Source organism: Triticum dicoccoides, chromosome 5A (genome assembly GCF_002162155.2).
Source record: "Triticum dicoccoides isolate Atlit2015 ecotype Zavitan chromosome 5A, WEW_v2.0, whole genome shotgun sequence".
NCBI lineage: Eukaryota > Viridiplantae > Streptophyta > Magnoliopsida > Poales > Poaceae > Triticum > Triticum dicoccoides.
This window is the reverse complement of record NC_041388.1, coordinates 570,504,241-570,514,892: the sequence shown is the minus strand read 5'-3', so window position 1 is coordinate 570,514,892 and position 10,652 is coordinate 570,504,241. Positions and strand designations below refer to the sequence as shown.

The following is a 10,652-nucleotide window of genomic DNA, read 5'->3' as shown; positions in this document are numbered from 1 at the left end:
TGTGTGAAAACAACAGAAGTGTTGGGCCTTCACCCCTGTAGCCCGCCAGAAGCACAAGCTCGTGTGTGTGTGTGAAAACAACAGAAGTGTTGGGCCTTGACCCCTGTAGCCCGCCAGAAGCACAAGCTCGTGTGCTGGCCTGGTCCAAAAAAGAGGACAATGCGAACCTTTAAGCGTCATACAGTGCAAGGTGTTTAGAGAAGAAGAAAAGTAAAAGTAAATATTTTTTCTTAAACACCAGTGTTTACTTTTAGATAACGGGTGTCTAAATAAGCGTCTACTCTTTATAAATAAGCACCGCTGAAAACACTGGTTTATGTCTCGAAACACCTATTTGCATTGTACAAGGCCTAATAGCGCCACTAAAGGGTTTCAGGCCATCATTAATAGCGAACAATATGACGAAGCATTGCTCGGGGACATGCACGTGCCGCTCATGCGCTGCGCTGCAATCAGGGAGCGCAGGCAGTGGCTTGCAGGCAAAGGACACACATCACCTTTTTTGGTTTCAATCATTTGTTTATTTCCATCATTTCAATTTTCATTTCAAAATCACGAATATGAGAAACAAAATCTTGTATTTATAAAAGTTCATGAATTCAATCAAGATTTGTAAATTCAAAATTCTTCATCAATTCAAAAAAATCTCAAATTTGAATTTCTTTTGTGAATTAGTAAAAAAGTTCATGAATTCCAAAAATGTTCATCAATATGAAAAAATATTCACAAAATCTGAAAAATGTTAATGAATATGAACAAATATTCGAAAATCAGAAAGATGTTCAAGAATTCAAAAATGGGAAAAGTGGCACATCGAAGCAAACATAAAATAAAAATAGAATAAAATTGGAGCAGAAAAGTAAAATAATTTTTTTGAATCCTTTCCAAAAGCTTGCTTAAACAAGTGGTCTACCCATATGTATCTAACTCTAATGGGTTGGCCCATGGTAGCGCACTAGTGAGCAATTTCGCATGTAGCACTCGCTACGAACAATACATATCATTTGCGTTTTATAGGTCATGCTTTTCGGGATTCACCCTATCATTTTTTTAGTTCACCCGACCATGTCTAAGGCAATGACTTCACAGGAGTAGGCTTTATATTTGGTTTCTAAGGGCATATACATAACATAGCCAGGGACAGAATCAGGGGTACGCAAGCTGGGGCCATGGCTAACACCATTGTAATTTTTGTCCAAAATCACCCCTTTATTTTAGCTCAAAAAGCTCTAACTTTTTATATATGTTTGGACCCCTTTAACCTTTCATCTTTTCTATTAGTCGCCCTTGTACATGAATTCTGGATCTATCCCTGAATACAACCCTACACTTGGCAATGGTGAGAACTGGGAAGGGAAGGTGGAGTTAAGCCGATCAAAGTTAAGGTTAAGTGGAAGTCCTGAGACTTGGTATTAATGAAAATTAATGTTGATGCTAGTTTCTCCAAGCAAAAGAGCGAAGCAAGTATGCAGGGACGGATTTAGCCTTGTCTAGTGACCGTCTCTATTTGTAGACACGGATTTCACTGCTGTCTCAAGTTGTTTGACATGGAATTAATGGATATGCCATGAGACAATTGCTAAATTCATCTCTAGATGCCGTAGAGACTGATATGACTTTGGCTACAAGACATAAAAACCGTCTCTTTGAGTTATTTTTACTGTGGATCTATGGCGTACAGGGTTCGGGGTAGCTGTTTGAGACCACAAGGTAAGCCTATCATGGCCCATGCATGCCTTACAGGATAGTTTCGTGGGTAATCCAATGAGCGTCAAGGCTTATCCATTCGTGGTGGCGTATGTCTCTCGCTCATTTTTTTTTTCGAAAAGGAGGAATACCCCCGGCCTCTGCATCTGGTCGATGCATACGGCCACTTTATTAATTATTAGCACAAAACCTTACAAAGTCGTACAACAGTAAGAGCAAAGCCACCATCTTCGCAACCTCTGTCGCTACTCCTATCTAACTGATGAAGGGGCGCTGATGGTCTGGGCCTAATACCAAACAGACCTCGCAGCCAAACCTAACATCTAAGACCTGAGGTCCCAACCTGGACGCCTGCCGGGTATGGGCACCCACCAGTCCGGCGTGCTCCTCAACCAGGCCGCCCGCCGGGTATGAGGCCGCCACAACCACCTACCACATATCCATCTTCAGAGCTGTACTGTTGTAACTGCCTTGCTCGGTCTCGCTGCCGCCGACGCCACCACGACGCCAGACAGCGTCGACCTCCTGCGCGTGTCCGTCACCACACATCTGACGCCAAGCCTCCGCTGCTCCATGCCGCCAAGAGCCGCCGCCAAGAATATGTAGAACGAAACACCGCTCCACCGAAGGGAGGCAGCACACCCCCACCCCTCACCTGCAGACCCTTCCATCCGATCCCAATGTCCTTGGCGTCGCCTCCAGGAAGGTTACGGTGCCTAGGGCGCCGCCGACGCCCGATCCGCATCGGATCTTGGGCTTTCACCCGGACATGGGTTGGAGAGGAGAGATGGTGCCCTCAGCAACGCCCCCAAGGAGGAAAGCGGCGCCAAAAATCGGCGTCGCCGCTGCCGGTCAGCCTAAGGCAGCCAAGGTTTCCCCCGGACACCGATCTGCTCCACCAGAACATACCGGAGGTGGATCCGGCAGGATCCAAACCGACCCGGGGACTGGGAAGGGATGCATGGAAGGGAGAGGGGCAATACCTCCAGATCTGGCACGCCTACGGCTCGCCGTCCTCACGGCCGAACCCACAGGCACGCCGCACGCCACCAGATGCGCCGCACCAGATCGAAGATGGCCAGCCTTAGCGCCGCCCCCCACTCTCCCGACGAGGGAGAGGAGGAACCAGCGCCGCCGCCGATCCCGGGGCCGCCGCCCCGGCTTGCCCGCGCCTGGCCAGACGCAGCCGCCGCCGGATGCAGGCCTTCGTCCAGGGCCGAAGACTTGCGGCGCGCGACGAGGGTGCCCCGCCACCGCCGTCCGCCGAGTGGGCTTTGCCCGTCGGCCTCCTCCGGCGGTGGCGGGCGGAGCGAGGGAGGAAAGGGGAGCGGGGGCGGCGGCGGCTAGGTCGCCCGAGCCGCCCCCAGGGAGCGACGCGAGCGACTTTGTGACCGCTGTACCGCAGATCATCTCTCGCTCATGAGATCAGCCTCAAGTGATGCCTATGAGCTGGTTAGAGCACTAATCTTACAAACGTTTGACTACATGCTTTTAGAACGTTATCGTCTCAATAGTTTGTTTATATGTCAACAAATACGAAAATTACATATGGGTTGTACTGGCATATGGTACTATTATCCCAGCGGTTGGTCCTCCTGGAGATTCGAGCTCATGAATGTATTGGCCCATGTATTCAATTAGTGCAGGCTTTTTTGAACAGTGCATGAGTGTGTTGTCTGTAGTCATTGATGAGGCCCGGGGGGCAAGGTTCAGTACGGTCCTCCCTGTGCGATAGCGGAAAACGTCTTACCTCTCTCGAGGGACGTGGTTCACGTTATATGGAGAGGGGGACGCGACCCCAACGATCGGTATAGGAGGGCGATCAGAAGATCGTTACAGAGAGGGAATCTCGGATGAGATTACTTGGAGAAGGAGGAAGGAGATAAAGATGGCTACAATTGTAATATGTTTAAACTAACAACCAAGATCTATCTCTATCCCTAGTGCCAGCCGAACACCTTCTCCTGGATCGTGATGTAACGTTGTCTAACACCCTCCCTTAATCACAACTTCATCAAGTTGAGATTATGCTTGAAATCTTCAAAGCTTCTTGTAGGCGAGGGCTTTGTGAATCCATCTGCAAGTTGATCTCTGGAATGCACAAAGCGAATGTCAAGTTGTTTCTGAGCAACTCTTTCTCTGACAAAGTGAAAATCAATCTCTATGTGCTTTGTCCTGGCATGAAACACCGGATTTGCAGAGAGATATGTAGCACCAAGATTGTCACACCATAAGCAGGGAGCTTGCTTACTTTGTACACCAAGTTCCTTTAACATAGACTGAACCCATATTATTTCAGCTGTAGCGTTAGCCAATGCCTTGTACTCTGCCTCTGTACTAGACCTGGACACGGTGGCATGTTTACGTGCACACCATGATATCAAATTTGGTCCAAAAAACACTGCAAAGCCACCAGTGGAGCGTCTGTCATCAAGACAGCCTGCCCAATCCGAGTCAGAGAATGCACTGACAAGAGTAAAAGGTGATTTGCTATAGTTCAGTCCCAAGTTCAAAGTATGCCTCACATACCGAACTATACGTTTTGCAGCTGTCAAATGAACATTGGTAGGTGCATGAAGAAACTGACAGACTTTGTTAACAGCAAAAGACAGATCCTGTCTGGTAAGTGTAAGGTACTGAAGAGCTCCTACCAAACTCCTGTATTTCGTGCTGTCCTCTTGACTCAAAAGCTCACCTTCTGCAAGAGATAGTTTTTCTGAACTAGACAATGGAGTGAGGCAAGGCTTGCATCCCTGTAACCCAGCCTTCTTAACCAAATCAGTGGCATATTTTTCTTGAGACAGCAGAAGTCCATCTTTGTGCCTCTTCACCTCAATCCCAAGAAAATAGTGCAAGTCACCAAGGTCTTTTAGAGCAAATTCTGCACTTAGATCCTTAAGAAGTCCTCTGATAGCTTCATCAGATGAGCTGGTTACAATAATATCATCAACATATATGAGAACAAATATGCATGTGTTGGACTTGTTGTAGATGAACAATGATGTGTCAGATTTAGAGGGAATAAAACCAAGTGCTTGCATTTTGTGACAGAGACGAGCATACCATGCCCTTGGAGCCTGTTTCAACCCATATAGTGCCTTATCAAGCTTGCATACATATGAAGGAGCATTCTTACTCTCAAACCCAGGAGGTTGTTTCATGTACACTTCCTCTTCCAGAACACCATGGAGAAACGCGTTCTGAACATCAAACTGTCTGAGAGTCCATCCTCTGGAAACAGCAATAGATAGGACAAAACGAATGGTGGCAGCCTTTACCACCGGACTAAATGTGTCCTCATAGTCTATACCATATCTCTGTTTAAAACCTTTTGCTACTAGCCTAGCCTTATAACGATCAATAGTTCCATCAACTTTTCTTTTAATCCTGAAAACCCACTTGCAATCAATTAAATTTTTACCTTGCTGTGGGGGAACCAAATGCCATGTTTTGTTTTTCTTCAATGCCATATACTCTTCATTCATGGCTTTCTTCCACCTATCATCGCACAACGCTGCTTCAAGGGTGTTAGGTTCATCTGGTTCACCTGTGGAACAGACCATACCATACTTGGACATATGCTTGTAGTTGATAGGTTGAATTTTTCCTTGTTGAAGACGTGTGCGACGTGGCTGCTGAGCACTCATATCTGCTGCCACAGAGGAACCTATAGTCCCCAAATCATTGGCTGGACCAGAACCCAATGAGGATTCGGCAGCAGTAGCAGCAGCGCCACCCAGCAGCGTTGGATTTTCTGTGGTTGAAATACGAGGCGGAACACCTGAAGCAGCCACAGAAGATCCCGCAGCTCACATATCCACTTGAGTTTCTACGCCGGTCGGATCTGCGCCTGGATCCGCGCGGTTTTCCGCACCAGGGGCCGCGCCAGAGGCGGTCGGACCCGCGCCAGGCCCCGCGCCCTCGCTTGACCACGTACCTGTGCGCCTCTTGTACGTCACCGGTTGGATGGAGTAGCGCGCAGCGCCTGGGCCATCTGGAGCTGGCCAAGTGGAGGACATCGATTGGCGCGGAGCAGGGAAGCCGGCGCAGCCAGCGGACGAGGCCCGCGTGTCGTTGATGGGACCGGCACTGCGGGAATCAGGGGAGACCGCATGCTCGCCTGTGCCTGCGTTGGGCTCCGATCCCGGAGCTGATCTGATTCGCTGCTCCTGGGCGGATCCCGAGGAGAATCTGTCTCCTCTGGTGGGACACATAAGATATGGTCCATCTGAATTTTTTTCAGCAGCAATTTCTTCACGAATTTCTCCTGTATCATCAACACAAAGCTCATGTAGATCATTAGATGAGTTAGTCACTAATTGATCATCAATATTTTTCCCCCCTTGATCAAAACTAGTGAGATGGGAAGGTAAAAGGAGGATTTCTTTGCGAAGAAGAGCGCCATCATTGGGGTGAAGGTCAGCAAATGGGAATTTGGTTTCATCAAAGACGACGTCACATGAGATGTAAACGCGACCAGTGGAGACATATAGACATTTGACACCTTTATGCTGGGCGCTATATCCTAGGAAGACGCACTGTTTTGATCGAAACATGAGTTTGCGATTGTTGTAGGGACGGAGATTTGGCCAACATGCACACCCAAACACGCGAAGAGACTTGTAGTCTGGTTTTGTGTGAAGGAGGCGTTCTACCGGAGTTTCATTATGAATGACACGACTGGGTAGCATGTTGATAATGTGGACGGCAGTGAGGAATGCTTCATCCCAAAATTTGAGAGGCATGGAGGCTCCTGCCAAAAGAGCAAGGCCGACCTCTATGATGTGTCTATGCTTGCGTTCAGCTGAGCCGTTTTGTTGGTGAGCGTGTGGACATGATACGTGGTGAGAGATACCAAGATTTTGGAAGAAGGAGTTCAACTTTTCGTACTCCCCTCCCCAGTCTGATTGGACAGCAATTATTTTGCTATCAAACTTGCGTTCAACAAGAGCTTGGAAGTTTTGGAAAACTTGAAACACATCTGATCTTCGTTTGAGAAGATAGATCCAAGAGAATTTACTGTAGTCATCAATAAAACTAACATAATACGTATGTCTACCAACAGAGTGTGGGGCTGGACCCCAAACATCAGAAAAAATAAGTTGGAGAGGTTTGGTAGAAACACTAGTAGAAACAGGGTATGGTAATTGATGACTTTTTGCTCGTTGACATGAATCACAAATTGTTTCAACATGACGCTCACCAACAAACGGGAGCTTATTTTTCCTAAGCAACTTGTCAACTAAAGGAAAGGAGGCATGTCCTAAACGATCGTGCCATCGTGTGGACGTAAGCTTGATAGCACCACAAGCTTGTTTATTGAATCTTCTAAACTCTGCAATCAACGGATAGAGCCCTCGAACACATCTACCTCGATAGAGTATTTCCCTCGTTGCCTGATCCTTGATCAAAAAGAAATAAGGGTGAAACTCGAGAAAAACATGATTATCGATGGCAATTCGATGAGCAGACAGAAGATTTTTATGTGCACTAGGGACATGCAAAATTTTTCTAAGATGTAGTTTACGTCTAGGGGTACGAAATATTGAGTGACCAACATGACATATACTCATACCTTCTCCGCTAGCAGTGTGGATTTGATCCTTGCCGCGGTATTTTTCGTGCATGGTCACCTTCTCGAGTTCATTGGTGATGTGGTTCGTGGCCCCACTGTCGACGTACCAATTTGTGTCGACGCCGTAGGACCCATCAGCCGCCGCAGCAACCTTGTCATCGTCCTGGGAATCATCATCATCCTCATCATACCTGTACCAGCAATCCTTTGCTGTGTGCCCAGGTTTCCCGCAGATTTGGCACCGGGAAGTGTCGGGGCGCGTTCTGTTGCCGTTGCCACGACCGCGACGGCCGCGGCCTCTGCCGCCCGCGCGCTGAGGAGAAGAGCCGCGGTCACTGCTGCCGCTACCACCAGACCGTCCTTTGTTGCGAGGAGGGCCACGTGAACGGGAGCCGCCACCCCGCCCACGCGACGCCATGTTGGCGGAAGATTTGAAACCGCCGCCGCCGGACCCGTGGTAATGGGCCACGCGCTGGTCGAAGTTGGAGAGCATGGCGTAGAGTTCGTCGAGTGTGACGGGGGTCACACGAGCGTCGAGAGCAGACACCAGAGGCTGGTAATCGGCGTCTAGCCCGTGGATGATGTAGGAGACTAGTTCGTCATCCTGGATGGCCTTGCCCGCCGCGGCTAGTTCATCTGCAAAACCTCGCATGGCAGCAAAGTAAGAGGCAACCGAGAGATTACCCTTCTGCGCGTTGATGAGGGAGGTGCGGATGTTGTTGATGCGGCTCGCCGAGTGCGACGAGAACATGGCAGCGAGCGTCGTCCAGAGCGCGCTCGCCGTGGTGACCGTGGTCACCGTCACCAGAACCTCCTTTGTGAGGTTGGCCAGCAGGAAGCCAAGGACCTGCTGGTCCTCCCGGACCCAGAGAGGGTGGAGAGGGTTGGGTGATGAAGTCTCCTTGCCTTCTTTGGTGGTGATGAGGAGCTTCGCTGGCTCCGGTGTGGTGCCGTCGACGTAGCCGTAGACGCCGGCGCCACGCAGTTGGGGGGTGATCTGCGTTCGCCATAGCACGTAGTTCGTGCGGGACAGCTTCTCCGTGACCTGACTATTGAGGTTTGAGGAGAAGGCACCGGAGGCGGAGGAGGAAGACATGGCTAGGCTTAGATGGATTCGACAGAAGCTTCAGATGGGAAAAGGAAGGCTCTGACTACCATGTGCGATAGCGGAAAACGTCTTACCTCTCTCGAGGGACGTGGTTCACGTTATATGGAGAGGGGGACGCGACCCCAACGATCGGTACAGGAGGGCGATCAGAAGATCGTTACAGAGAGGGAATCTCGGATGAGATTACTTGGAGAAGGAGGAAGGAGATAAAGATGGTTACAATTGTAATATGTTTAAACTAACAACCAAGATCTATCTCTATCCCTAGTGCCAGCTGAACACCTTCTCCTGGATCGTGATGTAACGTTGTCTAACACTCCCGTTACGGTGTTTAAGAGGGCCGTCCATCGCGGAGTTGGGCCATTTAGCCGGGTCCTTTGCACCTAGTTCATCGAAAACTTGTATTCCTCACGTCGTCCTCTGCCTCGTCCCTGCTAATTTGCCCACACAGGCTCCGAAGAGATCTTTTCGTAAAAGGCACATTCTCCACTGTCCCAAAGAACCCTCCAATTATGTTGTACACCTTGCTCAGGTTGATGTTGTTCTTCCTTAGGTTACGAACAAGGTCTCTCGTGTACACGTCAATATGCTTGTGTGACGCCAGTGCAACATTTCACCACAATTTGGCGTCATGACATGATTATGCTTGACAGGATGCTCTGTGATGTACCACCCGTTGTCCGATGTCCTCAACAGCCTAATCATTGCAGGGCACTTGCACCTACACGGTCTTGTATTTTCTCGAAGGGGTTTCCCCTGCAAGGCAAACATTTGTCTTTGTCAGTAATCTACCAAAAAAAAAAAAAAAACTCCCAGGGCTATTGCGAATTTTGGAACATTCATTCAAACCGAGCATCCGCACACAATCTCCTGCATGGTCTTCCTCTTATCAGGATTTAGCCTGGTTTTCCCGTATCTAATGCCGAAGCCATGTTCCCACGAATACATATTGTAAAAATCAACAAGCTGCTGTCAAAATAAATACAATTTTTTACGTATCGACAGTTCTAACGTACGTATCATCAGTTCTTATAAATCTGCTATCTTATTCACCCTATGGAACTTCAGTTCCTACAAATCTGCTAACTAATCTTTTTTCTGACACACTGTCAACACTTTTACATTCATCATCAGCTATCAAACAGAAAAGCTCTGCATCTCAACTTTATTTTGTGGCTAGTTTTCCATATGAATATGTCTTAGTTTTCAGGTCCTGGGTCAATGCTTTTTACCACCCACATTAGTGGCTAATCAGTGAGGTTCTGCACCTCCAGTACACATATCAAGCAGGAGTACTTATTTTTTTCTCTCCTTGCAGTCGATAACCGTAATCAAGTCAAACCACAAAACTTGGCCTAACACATTCTTGTTTGCAGAGACCTCGGTCAGGTGCCTACTAAATTCTTCACTACTAGTCTAATTCTGCAGGAAGATCATGCTAGACTTCTGAACTACTGTACATTATTGTTGCAAGCGACAGATAATATTCACCTTGGCGAACACAAATTAGATTCTCAAATTGCCACACAATTATTTCAGTAGGATTTTTCAACGTACCTTCTTATCCAGCCTACAGATTTCGGATCAGGTTTCACAGCTGACTCTCCCGACTCCGCTGGGGCGCTCTCTCCACTGCATTCGGCAGCGCCGGCGGCACAGCTGTCATGGGCAGCCACAGAAGAGGCAACAACCCAACGTCTCCTCCAGCCAGCACCATCGCTGACTTCATCTTGGACCGAACCCGCCGAGACCGCCACGCCTGGGAAGATTGGCAACCTTCGCTGCACATGACGAACAGAGATGCAATTAGGGATGGGCGGGACGCAACGGTGTTTTGCAGAGTGGAGGGCAGGGGGAGGTTGTCTCACCTGCACACCGGATCTACAGGGAAGCCCCCGTCGGCAGTCGCCGCTCCCGAGCCAGGCGCCGCCGCCCAGGTCGCCTTTGCCTCCGCCTCCATGCCAGACGCCCGCCTCAACCTTCTCTAATTTTGCGACCAACCTTTTTTTTGTGGCCTAGAAAATATCTAACCGATGGGGGCATCCAAACAAATGAGCCCATTAAAGGCCCCCCATCCAGCGCTCCCATTGGTGCGGTAGGTAGGAAGAGGCTAGCTTTCTCTTCCTTACTCGGCCTGGATTCATCCGGAGGCTTGTAGCTCTCTCCAGATGCATCGACGTGGCATTTACCTTCTTTTTTTCTTCATTTCTTTAAATTAAGCTCGCGCAGCAGCACCCGTCCAACCCCCGGCTTTCCACAGAT

General features: G+C 48.8%; 1 long non-coding RNA gene across 1 annotated transcript; it reads right to left on the bottom strand.

The window, feature by feature from the left end:
- Nucleotides 1–8,446: 8,446 nt before the first annotated feature.
- On the bottom strand, nucleotides 8,447–10,465 carry LOC119302917. The gene is made up of 3 exons (XR_005147788.1): nucleotides 10,259–10,465; nucleotides 9,948–10,171; nucleotides 8,447–9,146 (listed from the first exon to the last, which is right to left on the bottom strand). It is a non-coding gene; the product is annotated as an uncharacterized LOC119302917 (long non-coding RNA).
- Between the last annotated feature and the right edge of the window lie 187 nt (nucleotides 10,466–10,652).